Genomic DNA, 24,461 nt, shown 5'->3' with positions numbered 1-24,461 from the left:
ACCGGTATTCTCTATAACCTTCGGCTCTGATACCATTTCCTGTCACACCCCGCTAAAGCGGAAACACGAGGCGTGGCAGTATAAAGGGTTTCATAGCAAAAGTTAAAAGACAACACCAACCATAGTATTAAAAATCATTACAATTTTACAATGGGTTTGAACAACTTTTAAAAGAAATTACAATGTAAATTGAAATACAACACATGCGAATGCTCCTAAAAGTGAAGTGTCCCTAAGTGCCACTTACTCGATGATTCCTGAAAAAGCATGTAAAACGAGCGTCAACTATAAAAATAGTTGGTGAGTACTCACAGATAAACAAAATAATATTGGTTCCATGAATTGAAATCAAAGTTTTGATAAAAGTTTCCAATAATAAAAGTATATTGTTAAAATGAGTAAATAAGTTTGTAAAAACAAAGTTCTTTGTCATCATGAGAGATAAAGTATGTTGCCCAAATAAGATGCAACATTCATATTCTCATGGAAGATAAAGTTCGTTACTCAAACGAGTAAACAAGTTTCATTGCTAAAATGAGCAATCAATTTCGTTGCTACAAGGAGCAAACAATTTCATTGCTAAAACATGTATATAAGTTTTCAGTAATAAAAGTTCGTTGTTGTAATGAGAAACAAAGTTCATTGCTATAATTAATAACAAGTTTATTGCTATAACGAGAAACGAGTTTGTATGTGTATGAGCAAACAATGAGTCTCAACCAAACCTATGATTGAAGCCCTATCAAGATCTATGCTTATCGTTCCATAGATGAATATGGTATCATGCACTCCAGCAATAGGGCGAGTGAGGAGTTGTCAATTCCTAATAGAGTTATCCATAATGACCATTGGCTAAAAGAGTTAATGGTTAGAGATAAGGGAAGGGCCTTAGTACGATAAGTTCTCATGTTCTGTGTTGCATAGACATACATAGAGAGACATAGCAATAAAATAGCAATCATGTTTGATACAAATTAATTTAAATACAACATTCAAATAATAGTTTTTCGGGACATGCTTTTCCACCCCAAAACATAAAAACTGAAAATAGGGGAGTGCGTGAATACTCACAATGCATTTAGATGATGCAAATGGTGCCTTGAACTACGTTCCACGTGTACCACTACCGATTCCTACAATAATGGTATTCGCTAGTGAGTCTCTAATCGAAATCTAACACTAGTATACTTACTACTACAATAGAATTATGCCAATAATGTGTCAAAATTTAATATTGATAAGTTATAAACATTTTTCTGTGGAAAAGTTTCAAAGAATCAATTGTTATATAACAATTTAAGTGGAAAATTTCCATTATTGAAATGTTAATATTTAACATTTTTTAGAGGTGTTCCAATGATTAAATATTCAAAACGAAATCAATTTAGTTCTAAACTTTCCCAAACTTTGTATTTCAGTTTTAATTGAAGTCAAAGACCTTAAGACAAATTTTCTTGACTTTTTGATTTGTCTAACTATTTTTCACCATTTAATTTTGTTGAATAATCATAAAATCATGGAAAAATAGTAAACTATCATGAAAAATTCTTATAATTTTTGTGTAACTGTTTTATAGTGTACATAATCTGGGAAAAATATTAATATGTGTTTTCAAAAAGTTTAACACAATTTTTCTGATTTTTGTACATGTAAGTGTATTAAATCTTGGGAAAATAGAAGAAAAATAGCATACAGAAGATAAAATTCATAAAAAATTTTATGTATCATCCTAACATATTATGAGAGTTTCTGGTAAATTTTCATGAATTTTGGATGAGTAAAACTATTTTTCCTGTTTTTAGTCCATTATAAACACAAAAATTCAAGAAAAATAGATATACATTTTCAAAAATTCCTAAAATATTTTTCTGAGTCTTAAATATAAGGTACAAGCTGTGAAAAATAAGAACTAATATTTTCACATTCCCTAAAGTGGTTTTATGATTTATTGGAGCTAAATAAAAAGAAAATTAAAAACTACACTAAACAGTAACAAAAATCGATGAAACTTAATGAGAGATGTTTATTAACTTAAAGGGTCATCCACAAATATTTCCAGAATTTATTTACAAGCTTAAGCATTTTATATGCTTTAACACTCTATTTTATTATTATTTTCATGTAAAAATAAAGAAAATATATATTGAGCTGAAAATTTCCAGAATGCATCTTCAACCAATTTAAAAACAATGAAAAATTGCTTTCTTATTTTTGATGTCGAAAAACATGCCTAAAGGCTCAAACAATTATGGAGAAAACTTGATTCTTGTGATTTTGGTAAAGATTATTGATGTTACTTTGAGAATTTTTGCAACATGTTACAAAGACTTTTGAATCAAGATCTTTTCGTACATATTAATACATGGTATTAAGAGTTCAAAATAATTTTTGAATGATTTTTAGTGATGAATAAGTCATTTGAACATGCAACACAAAACAAATGTTCATAAGGAAAGTGTTGTTTGAGCAACATTTTTGTAAAAATTGGTAAAAATCGAAATGTTGGAATTTTCCAGTGAGGTCAGATGGGTTTGAAAGCTAACTCAAAATATTATATTTCAGAAAAAGAATCACGAATTTTGGTTAATAAATGAGTGAGATATGACAGTTTAAAGTCAGGTAAAGAAATCTGACAGATTGCATGCATGATGATTGGTTAGAAAAGTGAGTTTTCATCATTTCCTTGAGTAAATCTTTTGAAATATTTTAAATATATCATGATAAACTCATATTTTAGTCATGTTTCCAGAGATCAAAAGATTAAAAGTTATCAAAATGTATACATGCATTTATGAACAAAATTTTGTTTCTCAAAAACTCTTAACTTGAGTTTGATGTTTTAGTCCTTAAAATCGATTTTTGCACTAAGATCATGAACATGCAACCTTGTTTATCATACATGCATGGTGTTAAAACACATCCATGATGTTCTAAAAACCATTTTAACAAAAAGAAAACAAGTTTGAAGAAGATGAAGAAGGAGAAAGTGTAAGAAAAATAGCAAAACTTGAAGGAAAAGTGAAGTAGAAATCGATTTTACCTTCAAGAACACCACAAGATGATGAAGATTTCGAGTTTGAGGAGTGTTCTTGGGTTTGTTTTCTGGAAAATTTCGTGGTTCTTAGAGGGAGGAAGAGAGAATGGAGTGGTGTTTGGAGAAAAAAATTAGAGAGAAGGTAGAGAGAGTTTTCTAGAGAGAGAAAGAAGAGAGATGTGTGTGTGTGTTGGAGAATGAGAGTGTGAGAGAGATATGGGGAGAGAGGGATCCGAATTTTTGAGTATAACACCCCTTTCTCATTCATTTAGTTTTATAAAATATAAGTCATTTTATAAAATATCTAAATTTTATATAAAATGTGCACTAAAATCAAGTTTTTTTATTCATGAAACCTTGATTTTTGACTTATAAATTAAGGATGAATGTTAATGACTTAAATTTTTATTTTCCTTGATTATATTTCCCTGAATTTAATTGTTTTAAGATAATATTATAAGTTTCATAACTATTTTTATAGAATTCTTGATGTCAAATTTTATAAAATTTAGGTTTTAGGGCTTTTAGGGTTTTGAGATTTAATAAATCTTTAGACATCAAAATCAATAGAATATTTGAGACTTTAAATTATCTTATGGTATTATAACTCTTTTATAGTTATAAATAATGTTTGTAATTTATTTTTATCGGTTTATTGGCATTCTATGTAGTGATTCCGAGATTCAAGCGAAATTGAGGAATCAAGTATACTAGTCCTAGTCTTCAACTTTGACTTAAGTTTCTATGAGACTTTGACCTAATTTCTACTACTAGGTCAAATGCATGATGTGTGTATATGATTAATGAAATGGTGTTCGAGTCAAAGAGTGACCCAAATATGGATAGTCACTACAGTTAAGTAGTAGTAGAATTCACATATCAATGTGAAATCTAAGTACACTATCATTCGATCCTACTTGTTTCCAAATTTCTAGTAGGTTATAACTTAGCTTCTAGTTACTAAGTCTAGTATGTGTCGTGCCTATACGTGCAACTAAATTTATTCAAATCTAGAACCGACTCGAATTTTGACGGTTGTCACAATATCCCTGTGTGGAAATGGGAGGATATTACTATGGATTTCATCACAAAGCTTCCCAGGACCGTACGGGGAGTGGATTCGATTTTGGTCATCGTGGATCAGTTGACCAAGAGCGCCCATTTCATTCTGATTCAGGAGAGCATTTCGGCCGAGAAGCTGGCCGGCATCTACATCAGAGAGGTAGTAGCTCGTCAAGGGGTGCCAGTTTCCGTGATTTCTGACCGGGACGTACAGTTCACTTCCAGATTCTGGAAGAAATTTCATGACGAGTTGGGTACTCGTCTGCACTTTAGGATGCCTTTTCACCCACAAACGAATGGTCAGAGTGAGCGGACCATCCAGACCTTGAAGGATATGTTGCGGGTGTGCGTTTTAGACTTCAGTGGTAGCTGGGATACCTACCTTCCCTTGGCAGATTTTTCCTACAATAATAGCAACCATGCGAGCATCAACCGTCCTCCCTTCGACTTGCTATATGGGAGGAAGTGCAGAACCCCGATATGCTAGGGTGAGGTTGGACAAAGGGTCATGGGGAGTACCAAAGTGGTACTCAAGATGACAGAGAAGATCTAGCAGGTTCGTAGTAGACTCCAGACGGCCCAGAGTCGGCAGAAGAGCTACGCCAACAGACGTCGATCACACCTGGAGTTTCAGGTAGGAGATATGGTCCTCCTGAAGGTGTCACCTTGAAAATATGTCATCCGATTCAGGAAGCGGGGCAAGTTGGGCCCCATGTACATTGGTCCATTCAGGATATTGGCCCGGGTGGGCCGGTGTAACAACCCGTAATTTTTCAAATCAATAAAAGTCAAACCCTTTAAATAAAATTCGAGTTTTGTTGATCTTGTTAAGATCATAAGGGTTAAATCTGATTTAAATTATATAAATTATATTTTTATATAAGTACTTGGTGATAAAATGCACTTAAAAATCAAAACTTTTCTCTTTGGAACCGAGAACCTTCGCACGACAAACCCCTTCACCGCAAACCCTTTTCGGTTAGACTTTTTGGCCGAAAACCCTCGCTACATATATATATATATATATATATATATATATATATATATATATATATATATATATATATATATATATATATATATATATATTCACCCGAAAACATCGGTCATTTCTCACTTTTCAACCGAAAACACACTCATTTTTCTCTCAAGTATCATCCAAGAATCTTCAAATCTTCACGCAAAGTCCTTCAAATCTTCATTAAATTCACCAAGAACACCAAGAACAATCTTCAAATCTTCAAGCTGATCGAAAACCACCTGGACCAATAACTCACTTAGACCGAGAACCTTTTAAGACTATGAACTTGGTTCTCCTTTGAGGTTTTAAGACCGAAATCAAGGGATTTTGGTGAGGGATAGACCGAAAACAACTAGCAACACTCCAAATAATTCTCGGTAATTTTTGTAAATATTCCTTACATAAATTAAATGTTTTCTAACACTTTAATTAATTATTTCGCTAATTTAAATACGATTACAATTTTTAAATATTATTAGGATACCGTTAATTCCACGTACACTAGCCCGAGGATCGTCACAACAGTTTCGCTATCCGAACGCGAACACACACTAGAGGTGAGTTCATACGCCTATGTTTTCACTATTTTCAATGTTTTTAGGGGAGGGGGGATACAAGTTAAACACAAGGACTCTTGTGTTAACATTCAAACGATTTCAAAACGTTTCAAACCATTTGCAATTGTTTCAAACTGATTCATCGCTGCATTTATCAAAATATATTTATATATATTTTTAACCCTTTTGTAACATGCCGAGTAGAAGGGAACTTTATTCAAATCTTTTATTACTGCTTTATGCACACTGATAAACTGCAAAGGTTTTCAGTTCATTACAGAGTATACATTCAAACTATAATATGTATAGTTTGTGAATCGCTGCACTATTTTGCTAAATTCAATAAACGATACAATAACATACATTTAAACTATAATCGATATAGTTTAAGGACCACTACACTATTTTACAAGCTCAAAGCACTATACAGAAACAAGTATATAAACTATAATAGGTATAGTTTATGGAACACTACTCTATTTCACTAGTTCAAGGATACACTACTAAAATAATTATTTAAGTATAATTATTTTACATTACAAAGTACACCACTATAAGGTAATACATACAGTTACAAGTACAAGAGAACACTACTAAACTACACGTAAACTAGTTAATACATGGTTGTGAGGCACTACTTTGTTGTACCCATCAGGGTACAGGTCCAAGTCCAATAAATTATAACCAGAGTCTTTGGAGGAAGAGTGTGAACTTATGTATAGATCTATATGGGACTGATAATCCCGCACCCGAGTTGCTTGCAACAACTAGGCCGGCAAGTCTGGGGGTGACAAATGTCATAACATTCCGACGCCTGAAGAACGTCGTAGAGGCCACTAGGTCATATCAAGCATTGTTATATGAAACTTACAATAGTATCAACTAAAACATTTGTTTACGGGATTAACACTACTTCAAAGGTTTTATTTTGAATAATGAAACCACAGTACACTATTTTACACTACAGCGGGTGGATTCCAGACACACATACAAAAGGTTTCCATACAAACACTACTACGATACACTTCTTTTCCAATACAAAGTACACTAGTACAACATACAATTTCAAGAAACATTCATGATATAGTTTTATTTATTAATAAGAATATAGTTTTCCATTTCAGAGTACAGTAAAAGACATACAATTTTGGTCTTAAGTCATAAGATTGCATATCATTCACTAAAGAATATATTAGATTTTCTGAAAGTACACTATAACATTTTCAAAGAACCAAGACAGGCTTTCCATCTCAAAAACATACTTATGAACTCACCAACTTAAATGTTGATACACTTTCAAGACCACTTGTATTCTCAGGAAACCGGTAGACAGGTACACCCACAGGTTTTGAGAAGACGAAGCTTATAGAGTTGCGTCTTTTATACTTTTGTTATACACTTCTAATGTCATACAAACTATGTATCGAACAGATGTAAACACTATATTTTATCAATGTAATGGTTGTGTTTGCTTTGATTACTATTATGCAATTGTTGTGATACTGTACATGACGTCCTCTGCCCCCGAACGTTTCCGCCGTTCCGGTTTGGGGTGTGACAGATTGGTATCAGAGCATTGTTTATAGTGAACTAAGTATATCAAACCTTACAAGATCTACAACTATAAATACAATGGGGCCGAAGTGCTCTGACTAATAGTATACTTTTAAAATTGAAGTATTTTATAAAAATTATACAAACATACACACATACCAGAAACAATATCACAGTAAGAACTACACAAAAGTATTTAAATGTTGGACACCGCAGTTAAACCTAGACAGTTATGTAATCATATATGGGATAAATAAGCCCTGATCAACTATATTTATTTGAGATACGACCAACATGTGTTTGGGAGTGATGGTAGTGTTGCAACAAGTCTAAAACTTACCAACAATACATACGAGAGAAACTCTAGAACCAAACATGAAATTAAAATACTATAGGAGTATTTTTTTGATACTACAACACTAGAACAAGAACATTTAGGCCTTGATAGTTATACATAATTCCTATACACTAGGTGACTATATAGGGACCCAACGTGAGTCACGCTATACAAATTCTTTTCAAGTGTTGTTATAAATGAAGTTGGCGATTGTTTACTTATATTAGTAGGCTTCCATTGTAAATTGCCTAATAGAACACTATAACAGTCAGGATAAGATATATCTTGTTCAAATATCACCTGACTTATGACCACTATAGAGGACTTATCATCATTTTCTCTTAAATCATTATAGAGAAAGATGCCTCCAAAGAAGTCTAACAGGAAGAAAAACAACCCTTCAACGAATCCACCACCGTCGCCACCTCCTCAGAAGAAAGGAGAAGCTAGTGATGAGGAACTTGAGTATCTTGAGCTCATAGATCCGGGATAACATCATCATTTGGGACTCTTTGGAGGTATAAAGCTCACAACTTTCCTCAAGCATGCTTAGATCTAGAGTAATGATGTTTTGGACCTTTTTAGGTCCCAAGAATGGATTTTTATGGCTCAACTTCGTATCTAGGCTTAGGGTTGCCACCCTTAGCGATATATGAGTCCCATAAGTAGTAAAGTTTCGATCTTTAAGGTCCTTTTGTGACCATGCATGAGTTTTAGTCATTTCCATGGAAGTTAGTTGCTATATTACAAGTTTGGGTTCATTTGGTGGGTTGCAAGCCACCAAGTAACCGACTTTATGAGTTAAGACATGTTAATGGACTCAGATCTGTAATTTGGATGTAAGGTCTTGAAGGATTAAGCACTTTTGAGGAATATGGCTTAACAGAGTAGTACGCTGAGCGTACAACCCAGTACGCGCAACATACAAGCCATATAGCCTGTACGCTTAGCGTACCGATGAGTGCGCCCTACGTACTCGATGAGTGTGGACTTCATGACTTTTGGGCCTCGGTTTGGGCCAAAGTTTGGACTTTTTACCTTTTGGACATTAGTGGGCCATAAGGAGTCAGTTATTGGGCCAAGGACATATTTGGACTTTGGAAAAGGCCCATTTGAGGAGTTGGGCCCAATTTAGAAAATTAGGCCATTAGTGGGCCATTTGTGGGCTTGGAAAGATAAGATGAAATTAGGCTTTGGATACGGTCCAAATTAGACCAGAGGGTAAAATGGTCATTTTACCCTAAGAAGGATTATGGATTTTGACCAAGTGTTGTTATGATAATGATAGCTGGGGAGTCGTTGGAGCAGCTGTTGGGGATTCCTTACCGTGAGATTCGATACACAACTTTGCGAGGTGAGTTACCTTCCAGTAGAAGTGGGTCTAAGGCACCAATGTCGGCCCATTAGTAGGAGATTATAGTAGAGATGATTTTCTTTGTGATAATTGTCTGATATGCCACTATCTGTTATGCTTTATGTGCCAGTATGCTATGATATTATGTGATAGTGTTAGGAGGGGTAGGAAAGACCCCGTTACTGGTCGAAAGGACTGAAGGGGTAGGCCAGCACCCTGATATGCTAGGCAGTATGTGACTTATGTGTTTATGTACTAGAATGATATATGTTAGTAGTAGGGGGTGAAATAGTCCCCGTTACCGGTCGAATGGACCGAAGGGGTAGGCCAGCACCTTGATGTGCTAGGCAGTTACCGGTTGAAAGAGACCAAAGGGGTAGGCCAGCACCTTGATATGCTAGGCAGTTACCGGTTGAAAGAGACCGAAGGGGTAGGCCAACACCTAGATATGCTAGGCAGTATGTGTATTGTATGTTATGTGGTATGATGGGGAACTCACTAAGCTTCGTCTTACGGTTTACAGTTTTGGTTTCAGGTACTTCTTCTTCGAAGAGAAAGGAGCCGGCATGACTGTAGCGCATCACACCATGATTTTCCGCACAATGATGTTCTTGGGATTTGTACTATGGCATTATTATCTTATGAAATGTTTTGAGACATATGACTTATGGGTTTTTATGAAATGAGATAACTCGATGATGTTTTCAATAATCTGTTTTATGAATTATTAAATTAAAAATGAAATTTTTGGTCTTGGATTTGGGATGTTACAACAAGTGTCATGCCTCTGATGGCTCACACCCAAGACTAGCAACTAAGGATTATGGAGAGAGGAGAGGTAAATTTTGGCAAGATCTTTCTCAAGGGAAGGAGTGCCGAAAATATGAAGAGTATGGACCTTTATATATGTAACAAACCGTTATTTCAAACCTATGTAATAATATAGGTCAAATTGTAGTTTTTTTTTAAATAATAAAGAGAAATTTTAGCTTACTGTGTACATTTACATAATCGACCCTCAAAAATGAAGTATTAAACAATCTCGATTGGGATGAACAAAGTGGTAGATATTGTAACAAGGTTTCCAAAAATGTAAAGAACACTAAAATCTGACTTATAACGAAGAAGTTATGACCAATCGAAGATCCGCGACAAAACCGGCAAAACACTGTTCAGTGTAAAAAGTGAGCTTTCAATAAAAGGCTTTTTAGCCTTAACAATCTAAATGAAAGTTGTTGAATATGTTAAACCGAGAACTTTCATAAAACGAACGTCAAAATCTGACTTCGTATGAGGAAGTTATGATTTTTCTCAGTTTCAGTATAGCAGTATACAACTAAAAACTCGAAATAAAGATCGAGTGATTTTTAGCCAACACAACCTAAACGAGAATTGAAGGTCTCGTCAATAGTAGTATAACGGTAGAAAGACAGACAAAAACGGACGTCGGATGAAGAAGTTATGAATTTTTAACGAATTTTCCTGTCCCGGTCTGTTAAAATAATAATATTAAAAATAAATTCAAAATTAGCCGATGAAGTCTAAACGAAAGTCGTGGAGCATAATTTTACCTAGCCGTGCATATAAAGAACGTCGAAAACGGAGCTCGTATGCGAAAGTTATGAATTTCGCAAGTTTTGGGCACAAAAATCTAAAAATATTGAAAACCGGGAAAAATCGCATGGTGCATGTTCGGCCACGTCGCCTCGCATGCGAGACTTTCGCGTTTCGCCTTGTATCCTCTTCTGATTCGACCGAAGGCTCGACCCACTCCTGTTCCGACGCGCCTCGCCAGCTGTCCGAGGCGAAGCCTCCTCCTCGCCACCTGTTCGAGACACGCGTCTCCTTCCCCTTCCTTCGGATCCGAGGCTTCGACCTATATATAGCTGCGAGACCTTCCGGTTTTAACCCCATTTTTACACCATTTTCCATCCTCTTTCACCTCTTTCACTCCCACAAGCTTATTTACAACCCCCAAAGCTCCGATGTCATATCTAAATCCCTAAGCAAGCCTCGAAGCCCCGAGATTCCCGAGAAAACAACCTTCTCCAGTCGAAACTCTGTCCAAGTAAAGCTAGTTTTTCTTCAAATAAACTGCTTTTCGGAAAACGAAACGCTATCCAAATCGCCACCTATCAACTGAGTTCATACGCCCGTATTTTCATAGTTTTTACTGTTTAAGGAGGGGAATACAAGTCTAACACAAGAATTTTGTGTTACAAACAAATGATTTCAAATCGTGATAAAATGACATTAAGTCATCAAAAATACTTCAAAATATTAAATTCTTTTATAAACTTATATTTTTCCCCAAAATTCATATATATATATATATATATATATATATATATATATATATATAAATATATATATATATATATATATATATATATATATATGAATTTTGGGGAAAAATATAAGTTTATAAAAAAGTTTAATATTTTGAAGTATTTTTGATGACTTAATGTCATTTTATCACGATTTCAAATCATTTGTTTGTAACACAAAATTCTTGTGTTAGACTTGTATTCCCCCCTTAAACAGTAAAAACTAGTGTGTGTGTGTGTATATATATATATATATATATATATATATATATATATATATATATATATATATATAAGATTTAAAAGGTTTAGGACTGATAACTCATTCTGGGTCCTTTTCCTTGTTTGGATGTGGGCTTATAGTATCGGTTATTTGTCCGAATGTCGTTTAAATTTTACTTAGATATAATTGTATATGTATATAAATATAAAAGTTATTTCATTCAGTTTAAATACCCTTTGTAACATGTTGAGCAAGGGGTTACATTAAAAAACAGTTAATACCAATTCAGAAAGTACATATAAATTATAATAGGTATAATTTATGATACATAGAACATTAATTCATGATTCAAGTATACTAGAATACACCATTTTGCAAGAAACAAAGGTTTGATTCAAAACAAATCAAGGGTGTACAACTTTCAAATACATGTTAAGAATACTAATTCAGGAATATACAATCAATCATTATTTCAGGATGATTGGGTTTTCATAACTATTATACATGTAACGTTCATATGCTTTTTATGAGTCATTTGATTCAGGTTGTTTAATTCATTTAAACAACATAGTTAAAGTCCTGATATTATAACCAGAATCTCCAGTCAGGGGATCGAAACAAGTTGTGTGTAGATCTATATTGGGATTGACAATGTAAGGGTGCAAAGTCATTCTTGGATGTTATGAGGGCTTACTCCTTTGATTGTGCATAATGAGTTGTCTTTCCTTTATAAGGAAGTGAGTGACACTCATTTTATCGAATGAACATTTTGAGAGATTAGTTTAGAGAGAGAATTTGCAAAACCCATTTTGTACTCTTTCTATGAAACTAATGAGAGCTTACAAGAATTATTTACTTCTTGTGTTCATGTTCTTGATTTTACTTGATGATTCACTAAATCATTCTTAATTCCGCACATGCCATCATAATCAAACCACTACAATCGGTATCAAAGCGGGTGTTCTTGATTGGATCAAGAATTGATCCTTGATGGCTATTTTGATGTGGTGATTCTTCATGTTCTTATTGATCTTCGTGTTTAGAGAGTGTTTGGTGTTCTAGAAATCGAATTTTTCTTTAATTTGATCCATAATTCGACTTTCTTTCTCTAGAATACTTGTTTGTACCACTTTCTCTCACTAGAATTTGGTTCATATTCACTTTCTCTTTCTAGAAATCTTCAAGTTTTTGTGATCATGGTGCGTTTGGAGTATGATTCTTGGGTTATGATTGTTAAAGATATGAAATACAAAGTCAACGAATATCAATTATGTGGATTGGTGTTAAGTGGATTGATTTCGCAAGAAACTTTGATTTCTTATGGAGGTTTGAAGGACGATCATGGAAGATTGATATTTCAACCACTTTCAAAGATTGAATGTTTGTATGATCTTTTCATACTCAAGTTAGTTTCAAGTGATAATCGAAAAGAAGGAGAAGAAAGAGATTTGTATAACAAAATATAGATTTCTCTTGTTGAAAATCCAAGTGATCTTCGTGCTCTTATGGTTGTTGAAGATGTTCTTGATGTTCTTGAAGTTCAAGAAAAAGGAGTTCAAGTTTATTCTCAAGATGAAAAAGTTTTTTGCTCGATTGGAGTTCAAACCGATGATATTTTGTGTTCTTGTGATTCGTTTGAAGGAATGATTCCTTATTGAAAGCCGGTGATCCAAGAAATTCACAAGTATCAAACTCCAAAAGATTTGATTCAAACTCAAAAAGTTCAAGTTGTGGAAAGTGGGTTTGTTCATGGAGTCAAGTCTTCAAGATGCAAAAAGATGAGAAAGAAAAAGAAGAAGAAGATTAAAAGGAAGAATAAGCGGGTTTATTCACAAAAATCGTCAAATGTTGTTGTGAATCCGAAATCCGTGAAGCAAATTTGGGTTCCAAAGCAACAATCTCCAAATGTTGCATTGAATTTGAAGTCAAAACCCAAATGTGTTGGTGGTTCTTTTGAATATGTTCTTGGATCGATGAAGAACACGAAGAACGAGTTGTACAACACGCATCGTGGGTGGTATAATGTTCAAATTGGAGATTTTCTCGTTCCGACAAAAGAACCAAGATCTTCTAAATTTGATTCGTTCGTTGAAAACAGAAATCGATTCGTCAAAAAGGTATCTCAAATTCTCAAATGGATTCCAAAACGTCCATGATTTCGATTCATGTTTTACGTTTTTCATTCTTGATCAATTTGTCTCATTGGATCGAATCCGTTTCAACCCCGTTGATTGATCCAATTATTTTTGTCTAGATCAAAACCAAATTAAACTCATTTTTGTTTAATTTCACTGTTCATAGAACTCAATTAAATCGAAATCTTTTGAGCCCAAAATTGATATCACAACTGTTCATCAAGCACGATTTAGCCCAAAACCTTTTAAGTTTGTCACTGTTCATCTTTGGCCCAATCCTCTTCTCTAAACTGGTCACAAATCCGAGTTCTTATAAAAAAAATTTCTCGTTGATCGACTTCTAGACTCTTCGGTTCTTAATCAAGATAGTCGTTGATTAACTCTTAAATCGAAACTGAATCTTGATTGATGTCTTGAAGACGAACTTTGGAATGTTATCAATCTGGGCTCTTGTACTCAGGATCTTCAACAGATGAATTTGTTTCATCTGTTTTGATTTCAATTGAATGGGAAGAAGACATCGGATGATTTTAATTGATTGTCTGGCTCGATGGGTTCAAATCGAAGGATTGGAGGTTCTTATGTGAAATTGATTTTGAAGGCCTGATGAATTGAAGTTTCAATTTGAGTTGACTTTTTAGAGTCAAAATGAATTTGATTGTTCTTGTTGTATTTCGATTTTGATGGTCTTATGATATCGATAGTCGATTTTGGCAAACAGGATTGGCATCGATTTCGAAGGTTTGTTGCTTGATGGTTTGGAATCGAGATTTGATTGTTCGTATGTGAAGGTCAGATTGAGTATTACAGTCAATGGCTCAAGAGTTGATTATTCGATGTTTACAGTTGGAGTTTTGGAGTTTTTTCGATGATTTCGTTTATTGGTTTGGCTATAGATTGGGAAGTTTAATCTGTTAACGAAGGCTTGGATGCCTAATTGAATGAAAATCGACTAGGGAATGAATTGGTCGACTGATTTTGTTGAGAATTGTCGAAGAGTATGTGATCAACTGTATTGGGAACTATTGGTAACGAAGCGATGGTAATTGATTTGGTTTGAAATCTAAAAACGAAGCCTTGTTGGGTTGATGTGCAAATGGTTTCTCTATTTTCGATGAGTTTGGTTTTTGGTGTGTGATGAAGGGTTAAACTAACGAAGGTTTTGGTGCTGGTAAATTTCGAAAGTTTGGTATGAGAATCGGGAATCAATTAACGAAGACTTGATTTTTAAGTAACGAAGGGTTGCTTTGAATCTAACAAAGGGGAAGGAGAAAATTTTTCGTTAGAAATGATGTTGTGAAAGTTTCGTTAGTTCACGTCTTCGTCCCTGTATAACAAATTGGGGAAGAAAACAAATATTTTTAGTTTGCACCCCTGCCCTTTTCACGAAATGACACAAATTGTCCAACTTCGACATTGGAGTAAAAATTTGTGAAGAATGGCAGAATTTCTCATTTAGCCCTTGCAGTTTCGAAAAGTTGGCAGCAGATACCCAACTTCAAAATTGGGCTAATTTTCTGAGAAAATGAAGATTTTACAGTTTTGGTCCCTGCAGTTTATACGAATTAAAATTTTCTACCCAGTTTCGCAAATGGGGGAGAATTTTGCATATTAGGCTGGTTTTGGCGCAATGGGTCCCTGCAAGTTTCAGAAAGTGACAATTTCTACCCGGTTTTTGAAAAATCTTGCAACTTTGACCCAAAAAGTCAAAAAAATTCATAAATTGGAAATTTTTTGTGGCTTTTTCGTGATTGTTTTTTCGTGCAAGATTTTTGGTGTTTCATTTTTGGCACACTTCAAGGGGGAGTATCATGAAGTTCATTCCTCGAGCGCTTCTCACCCTTAATGGGTTTTATAATCATTTTTTGATTATAAAAAGAGGGAGAATGATGGGTATTCGAAGCGGATCTTTCATTTGCGGATTAGAAGACCGGTGTTTACTTCGAGGGGGAGTTTGGTCTTGATCGCGCGTGCTCGTTGGAGATTGAAGTCGGGCATCCAATCCTAACTTTGAGGGGGAGAATGTAAGGGTGCAAAGTCACTCTTGGATGTTATGAGGGCTTACTCCTTTGATTGTGCATAATGAGTTGTCTTTCCTTTATAAGGAAGTGAGTGACACTTATTTTATCAAATGAAAATTTTGAGAGATTAGTTTAGAGAGAGAATTTGCAAAACCCATTTTGTACTCTTTCTATGAAACTAATGAGAGCTTAAAAGAATTATTTACTTCTTGTGTTCATGTTCTTGATTTTACTTGATGATTCACTAAATCATTCTTAATTCCGCACATGCCATCATAATCAAACCACTACAGACAACCCCACACTCAGGCTTCTAGCTACAGTCAGGCATACACGCCAATGAGTGACAATTGTTATCAAAAGTTTAAACGCCTACAAAGCGTTTGTTTCAGACCATCTAGTCTCAGTATGGTTATAATAACTCATTAAAAAGATATTAACAATACGTTAGTGTATAATCAACTAAACGTAAGTACTTTTTCAAAGTACTAGTTTACAAAATACAAACTACGGTAGTTTATTACAGTTTACAACAATAGCTGGTGGAACCAGGCACACTCACAGTTACAAGTTTTACATAAAGGGATACAAATACAGAACATTGATTTACAAATAGAACGGTTTTATGAGAATAAAACTACTTTTCATATACAGCAGAAAATATAGGATTTTCTGGAGCAGTTTAGATATTCAAGATACAGAAACATACTTTTAAACATAAATACTTATGCACTCACTCAACTTTATGTTGATACTCTCTTTTCAAATTACTTGTATTCTCAGGGAATCAACAGACAGGTACTCCCCGAGCTTTTGAGAAGATGGAGCTGTACTCAGTCATATCTTCTTCTTTTGTATAACTATTTTGGTTTCAATATACAATGATTGAACACATATAAATACTTATACTTTTTAAATACAATGGTTGTTTGTACTTTGATTACTATGATGCATGTGTTGTGATACTACAAATGAAGTCCTCCACCCCCGGACGTTTCCGCCGTCTGGTTTGGGGGTGTGACAGATAGGTATCAGAGCATTGTTTATAGTGAACTCAGTATATCAATCCAGAAAAGATATACAAACTATAAAAACATTGGGGCTAAGAGCTCTGACTACAAGCATACTTTTAAAAAATTTAAGTATTTTTACAAGAAGTATACTAACACTCATACCTACAAGTATAGTATCACAGTCATAAGAACTTAAAAGTATTTGGATGTTGAACAATATAGTCAAACCTGGGCAGTTATGTAATCATATTTGGGATTAATATAGCCTGATCAACTATATTGATTTGAGATATGACCAACATGTGTTTGGGAGTGATAGTAGTGTTGCAACATGTCTAAAACTTACCAATCATACATATTCAGAAGAACTCCAGAACAGAACATAAAGATTAAAATACTATATGGGTATTTTAGGCACTATGTACTAATAGCAAACATGTGAAAACAATAGAACAATTGAGGGTAGAACTACAAATATTAAGGGTATATTACAGTTATATATAATTAAAGTTATATAGACTTAGAATATGTGATCTAGCTTCATTTCATGTTCCTTGTTTGGTTGTGGATTTAGAGCCGGGTCATTTAATCGAAGGTCGATTATACCCAAGTTATATATAATTAGTATACACTTTATAGTTATAGTAATACCTAGAACAAATCATAAAGAATACATTACTCGTTAACTATAAGTCTCTCTCGTAGAAACTAGTATCCTTAATCTATCGTTACTAACTATATTCTATATCTCTTACCCATATTCTTGCTTAGATAATAATGGTTGGAGTTCATCTACCCGGAGACCCATATTTTCCCAATCAAGGACATGATGCAGAGGCAGAAGATAATCATGCAAATCCATTGGATGATGACTTCGCAGAGAACTTTTAGGAGAATTCTGACTCCGAGCTAGAGGTCAATGATCTACCTCTGGTAGCTCCAATCCCAAATCCTAACCCTCGTCCAGCTTTTCAAGGCCCGACACCTCTGTAGGCGGAAAACTTGGGAACATGGAGTCAAGAGCAGGGTCAACCCATGCCATACAACGGAGACAGAAGCTTCTACAACCTGAGCGAGGGAGGCTCAGCAGACAGAATCCTGCCTATTTTGGTTCGTAGGGTTGCTCGAAATGAAGAACAGGGTAGGTCAGCCATCAACCGAGTCATGGAGGTTGATGCCAATGCGAGAATTAATACAGTCTGCATTCGTCGTCTTGAAGATGCTCGTGAGAGAGCTACGAGAGACAATGAGGCACTACTGCAAGAGCTAGCTGTAACTCGAGCTAAAGTCATAGAGCTCCGAGCACGCCAGACAGTATATGAAAGACATCTGCTTGATGTGGAGCGTCAACTGGCTGAGTTGAGGGTTCGTCCGAGTGATGCCCGTCGCCAGTAGGAGATACTCTACTTATCCTTTCTTTTGGTCTAAGAAATGGATAATACTCTACTTGTTTCTTGTTCACTCTTTTGGTTATAGTTAAGTCTGTGGATATGTTCTAGCAATATTTTTCATGTTTTTTAGTACGACCGCGAAAATTTCATTTTCGGTAGGTCGGTATGATGTCGATGTCTTTTTTCCCAGAATTTGGTATATTGTAGACCTGTTTAGGGTCAAGTTTTCCAGACTTTATGTATTCGATATGCCAATTTAATCGACATGCATTTTCATACTCTTTGAAAAATAACCACTCAATTTCATACTATCCTATTGCAAGTTGTACATGTTGTAGACTTCTATTTCCAATTCATTACAAGATTCGTGTTGAACTAAATGTTTTAGTTCAGAGATATCAAAATTCATATTCACTCTTGATATCTTACCTACTTTTTATCTTTTAACTTTTATAGAAAAAGATGCCTCCTCGTAGAAATCTAAGATGTAACACTGTTAATGAAGCACCTCCGCCACCACCTCCTCAATTCGATGCCGCTATGTTTCAAGCGGCTGTCATGGCAGCGGTTGCGGCTGCCATGTCTCATATCAATACTCCTGATACTAGTGGGTCGGGAGCTGGTGCACATCCTTCTAACCATGGCGAGAGTCATGAGCACTCGCGAGAGTGCACTTATAAAGATTTTTTGAATGCCAAACCCAAGACCTTTAATGGGACTGGAGGAATTATGGCATTAAGACAGTGGATTGAGAAGACATAAGCAATTTTCGAAATCTGCTCCTGTCCAGAGAGCAGCAAAGTCAAATTCGCTGCTTGTACCTTTTCGGATAGAGCTTTAACATGGTGGAATGGCCATGTTAAGTCACTAACTCTGGTAGTGGCTAACTCTATAAGCTGGGAGAGCTTAAAAACTATGCTAATGCGGGAATACTGTCCGCGAGGGGAAATTCAGAAACTCGAGCAAGAGCTCTGGGGTCTTATAATGGTTGAATCTGATATATCAACCTATACCAGTAGATTCTGTGACTTGGCAATTCTTTGTCCAGATATGGTTGCTCTGGAGAGCAAAAAGATTGAGAGATATATTTGGGGTCTGTCGCCCCAACTTCAATCAAGTGTCTTAGCTTCAAGGCCTGTTACCTTTGACAGTGCCAAAGAGCTGGCACAATCTCTTATTGACCATACAGCCCGTCAAAACTCAGTGGTTGCTGCACCAGAACAACCGAAGGGAAACAACAACAAAAACAATAACAACAATAACAACAAAAAGAAGAAGGGTTGGAACAAGAGGAAGGGCAAGTCTTCACAGGAATCCTCAAAGAAGCAACAGCTAGTTGCAGTCAATGCTGCTACTAGACCTGGTGTTGTTCCTGCTAACCCTGCACCAGCAAAGCCTTATGCTGGTAACCTCCCTAAATGCAACAAGTGCAATTTTCACCACAACGGAAATTGCCGAGAAATGTAGTGACGTAACTACAACAGAAAAGGGCATACTGCCCGATTCTGTAGAACACCACCCCAACCAATTAACCAAGTACCTGCCGCTGGAGTAGGTCAAGCATGCTACCAATGCGATGATGTGGGTAATTTCAAGAGAGATTGTCCAAAAGATGGAAATGTCAGTGGAGTTGGGAGGATTCTAGCACTGGGTCACGAAGAAGCGGTGGCAGACCCTGCGGTGGTCACGGGTACGTTTCTTCTCAATAATACTTATGCATGCATTCTATTTGATTATGGTGCTAAGAGGAGATTTGTGAGCCATAATTTTAAACACCTACTAAATCAAAACTCCCACCCACTAAATGAAACTTTCACAGTCAAAATGGCTAACGGGATATCCGAATCCACCAACGATATATACATAGGATGTACCCTTACCTTGAATGACTTATCTTTCCCAATAGACCTAATGTCGGTCTCTATCAAAAGTTTTGACCACATAATAGGTATGGATTGGTTGTGCTCTAACCATGCTGACATCCTATGCTATGAAAGAGCTGTTCGCTTGAACTCGCCAACTAATGAAACTCTTATTATCTACGGCGACAAACCCGGAATGAACCTTCAGATCATTTCTTGCATCAAGGCATAGAAATACCTTCGTAAGGAGTATTGTGCTTTCTTAGCTCACGTGGTAGACAAAAAGCAAGAAGTGAAATACATCGCAAGCATTCCTGAGGTCTGCAACTTTCCAAACATTTTTCCCGACGATCTTCCAGGAGTGCCTCCCGAACGACAAGTCGAATTCAGAATCGACTTAATCCCTGGGGCTACCCCTGTAGCCAAATCCCCCTATCGTCTTGCACCTTCTGAGATGCAGGAATTATCCAGCCAGCTTAACGAACTCCTAAGCAAAGGTTTCATAAGACCAAGCTTCTCACCCTAGGGAGCACCGGTTTTGTTCGTAAAGAAGAAGGATGGATCATTCCGCATGTGAATAGACTACCGCGAGCTGAATAAACTTACCATCAAGAATCGATATCCTCTGCCTCGCATTGACGATTTGTTCGACCAACATCAAGGTGCGAACTACTTCTCGAAAATAGACTTAAGATCCGGGTATCAGCAGTTACGGATTTTAGAGGAGGACATTCCCAAAACCGCATTCAAAACTCGTTATGGTCATTACGAGTTTGTAGTGATGCCATTCGGATTGATGAATGCACCTTCTGTGTTCATGGACCTAATGAACAGAGTGTGTCGTCCATTCCTGGACAAATTCGTCATAGTCTTCATTGACGACATCCTTATCTACTCAAGAAGCAAAGAGGAACATGGCCAACATCTTCGTCAAGTATTACAAACTCTTAGAACGGAGAAACTCTATGCGAAGTTCTTAAAGTGCGAGTTTTGGATCAGGAAGGTTGATTTCCTAGGTCACGTGGTCAGTTCAGAAGGAATACACGTGGACCCTTCCAAAATTAAGGCAATTGAAAACTGGCCAGCACCCAAGACACCTACAGAAATCCGACAATTCTTAGGTCTTGCTGGCTACTATCGCCAATTCATCCAAAATTTCTCTCGAATCGCTAAACCGCTTACCACCCTGACACAAAAGGGTGTAACTTTTAGTTGGGGAGAGAAGCAAGAAACAACGTTCCAAACGTTGAAACAAGCCTTGTGCAGTGCGCCGATCTTGTCCCTACTCGAAGGGACAGAGGACTTTGTGGTGTACTGTGATGCTTCTAATCAAGGGCTTGGGTGTCTTCTAATGCAAAGAGGAAAGGTTATATCCTACGCCTCAAGACAACTTAAGATGCATGAGGTCAACTATAAAACACATGACCTTGAGCTAGGAGCAGTGGTGTGTGCTCTTAAGATCTGGAGACATTACTTATATGGCATGAAATGCACAATATTCATGGACCATAAAAGTCTTCAGCATATCTTCGATCAGAAAGTGCTGAACATGAGACAACGATGATGGGTGGAGCTACTAAACGATTACGAATGTGAAATTCTTTATCACCCTGGTAAAGCAAACGTAGTAGCTGACGCCCTTAGCATAAAAGAATACTCGGGATGCCGGGTAAAGTCGTTGACCATGACAATCCATTCACATCTGTCCACACAGATCAAAGAAGCTCAACTTGAAGCCTTGAAACCCAAAAACGTGGCAGTTGAAACCCTGAGAGGAATGGATAAGAACTTCGAAGTCAGGGATGATGGAGTCTATTATTTCATGAACCGGATCTGGACACCAAAGTTCGGTGCTTACAGAGACGTGGTTATGAATGAAGCACACAAAAACCGATACTCCATTCATCCAGGTTCAGACAAGATGTATCTGGACCTCAAGAAACTATACTAGTGGCCTAACATGAAGGCCGAAATCGCTACCTTTGTGGGCAAGTGCCTTACTTGTGCCAAAGTCAAGGTAGAATACCAGAAACCTTCAGGTTTATTGCAACAACCTGAAATCCCTGAATGGAAGTGGGAGCGGATTACAATGGATTTCATAACTAAGTTACCCAAGACATCGGGTGGTTATGATACTATTTGGGTAATCGTCGATAGATTAACAAGAACTTACCTGAAATCCGCACACTTCTCTCCAATAAAAGAAACTGACAAGATGGAGAAACTAACAAGAACTTATCTCAAGGAGATTGTTAGACTGCATGGTGTGCCAATATCTATTATTTCTGACAAAGATAGTAGATTCACTTCTTGTTTCTGGCAGTCGTTACAAAACTCTCTGGGAACTAGGCAGGATATGAGTACAGCCTACCATCCTCAAACCGACGGACAAAGTGAGAGGACGATTTAAACATTAGAAGACATGTTGCGAGCTTGTGTGATAGACTTTGGAAAGGCATGGGATACTCATTTACCCCTTGTCGAATTCTCTTATAAAGATAGTTATCACACTAGCATAAAGGTTGCTCCATTCGAAGCCCTATATGGCCGCAAGTGCAGATCACCTCTGTGTTGGGCTGAAGTGGGTGACACACAGCTAGCTATAGGGTCAAACTCCTGACAGTGCTCTCACTGGTCCGGAAATTATTCGAGAAACTACAGAGAAAATCGTACAAATTCGGGAGCGACTTAAAGCTTCTAGAGATAGACAGAAAAGCTACGCTGACAAAAGGAGAAAACCCTTGGAATTCCAGGTTGGTGACCGCGTCTTGCTAAAGGTCTCACCCTAGAAGGGCATGATACTCTTTGGAAAGTGTGACAAACTAAATCCAAGGTACATAGGACCATTCGAGATTCTTTCCAGAATCGGTCCTATAGCTTACAAACTTCGACTACCCCAAGAACTAAGTAACATTCATCCTACCTTCCACGTTTCGAACTTGAAAAAGTGTCTATCCGACGAGACTCTTGTGATCCCACTCGAGGAAATCGAGTTAAACAAGAGACTTAATTTTGTGGAAGAACCCGTAGAGATTCTAGACAGGGAAGTTAAGAAAACCAAACAAAGCCGAATCCCGATAGTGAAGGTTCGCTGGAATGCAAAACGGGGACCTGAATTCACTTGGGAGCGGGAGGATCAAATGCAACAGTAATATCCACATCTTTTTCCCTAGTCTATCTGTAATGCTAATTTCGGGACGAAATTCTCTCTAACGGGGGGATAATGTAACAAACCGTTATTTCAAACCTATGTAATAATATAGGCCAATTTGTAGTTCTTTTTAAAATAAAAAAGGGAAATTTTAGCACACTGTATACATTTACATAATCGACCCTCAAAAATAAAGTGTTAAATAATCTCGATTGGGATGAACAAAGTGGTAGAGATTGTAACAAGGTTCCCAAAAATATAAAGAACACTAAAATCCGAGTTATAACGAAGAAGTTATGACCAATTGAAGATCCGCGACAAAACCGGCAAAACACTGTTCAGTGTAAAAAGCGAGTTTTCAATAAAAGGCTTTTTAGCCTTAACAATTTAAATTAAAGTTATATATTATGTTAAACCGAGAACTTTCATAAAAAGAACGTCAAAATCTGACTTCGTATGAGGAAGTTACGATTTTTCTAAGTTTCAGTATAGCAGTATACAGCTAAAAACTCAAAATAAAGATCGAGTGATTTTTAGCCGACACAACCTAAACGAGAATCGAAGGTCTCGTCAATAGTAGTACAACGGTAAAAAGAGAGACAAAAACGGACTTCAGATAAAGAAGTTATGAATTTTTAACAGATTTTCCTGTCCCGGTCTGTTAAAAATAATAATATTGAAATTAAATTCAAAATTAGCCGACAAAGTCTAAACGAAAGTCGCAGAGTATAATTTTACCTACACGTGCATATAAAGAACGTCGAAAACGGAGCTCGTATGCGAAAGTTATGAATATCACAAGTTTTGGGCACAAAAATCGAGAAATCCTTGAAAACCGGGAAATTTCGCATGGTGCGTGTCCGGACACGTCGCCTCGCATGCGAGAACGCCCCGTGTCGCCCCGTGTCCTCTCCTGATTCGGCCGAAGTCGCGGCCCAGTGAGAAGCCGACGCGCCTCGCCGCCTGTCCGATGCGAAGCCTCCTCCTCGCCACCTGTCCGAGACATGCGTCTCTTCCCCCTTCCTTCGGATCCGAGGCTTCAGCCTATATATAGCTGCGAGATCCTCCGGTTTTAACCCTATTTTTACACCATTTTCCATCCTCTTTCACCTCTTTCACTCCCACAAACTTACTTACAACCCCCAAAGCCCCGGTATCATATCTAAACCCTAAGCAAGCCTCGAAGCCCCGAGATCCCCGAGAAATACCGCCTTCTCCAATCGAAACTCTGTCCAAGTAAAGCCGGTTTTTCTTCAAATAAACTTCTTTCCAGAAAACGAAACGCTATCCAAATCACCACCTATCAGGTGAGTTCATACCCCCGTATTTTCATAGTTTTTACTGTTTTAAGGGGGGGAATACAAGTCTAACACAAGAATTTTGTGTTACAAACAAATGATTTCAAATTGTGATAAAATG

This window comes from Lactuca virosa, chromosome 4 (assembly GCF_052849685.1).
Source record: "Lactuca virosa cultivar CGN04683 chromosome 4, Lactuca_virosa_CGN04683_v6, whole genome shotgun sequence".
In the NCBI taxonomy this organism is placed as follows: Eukaryota; Viridiplantae; Streptophyta; class Magnoliopsida; order Asterales; family Asteraceae; genus Lactuca; species Lactuca virosa.
This window is presented reverse-complemented; position numbering follows the sequence as displayed.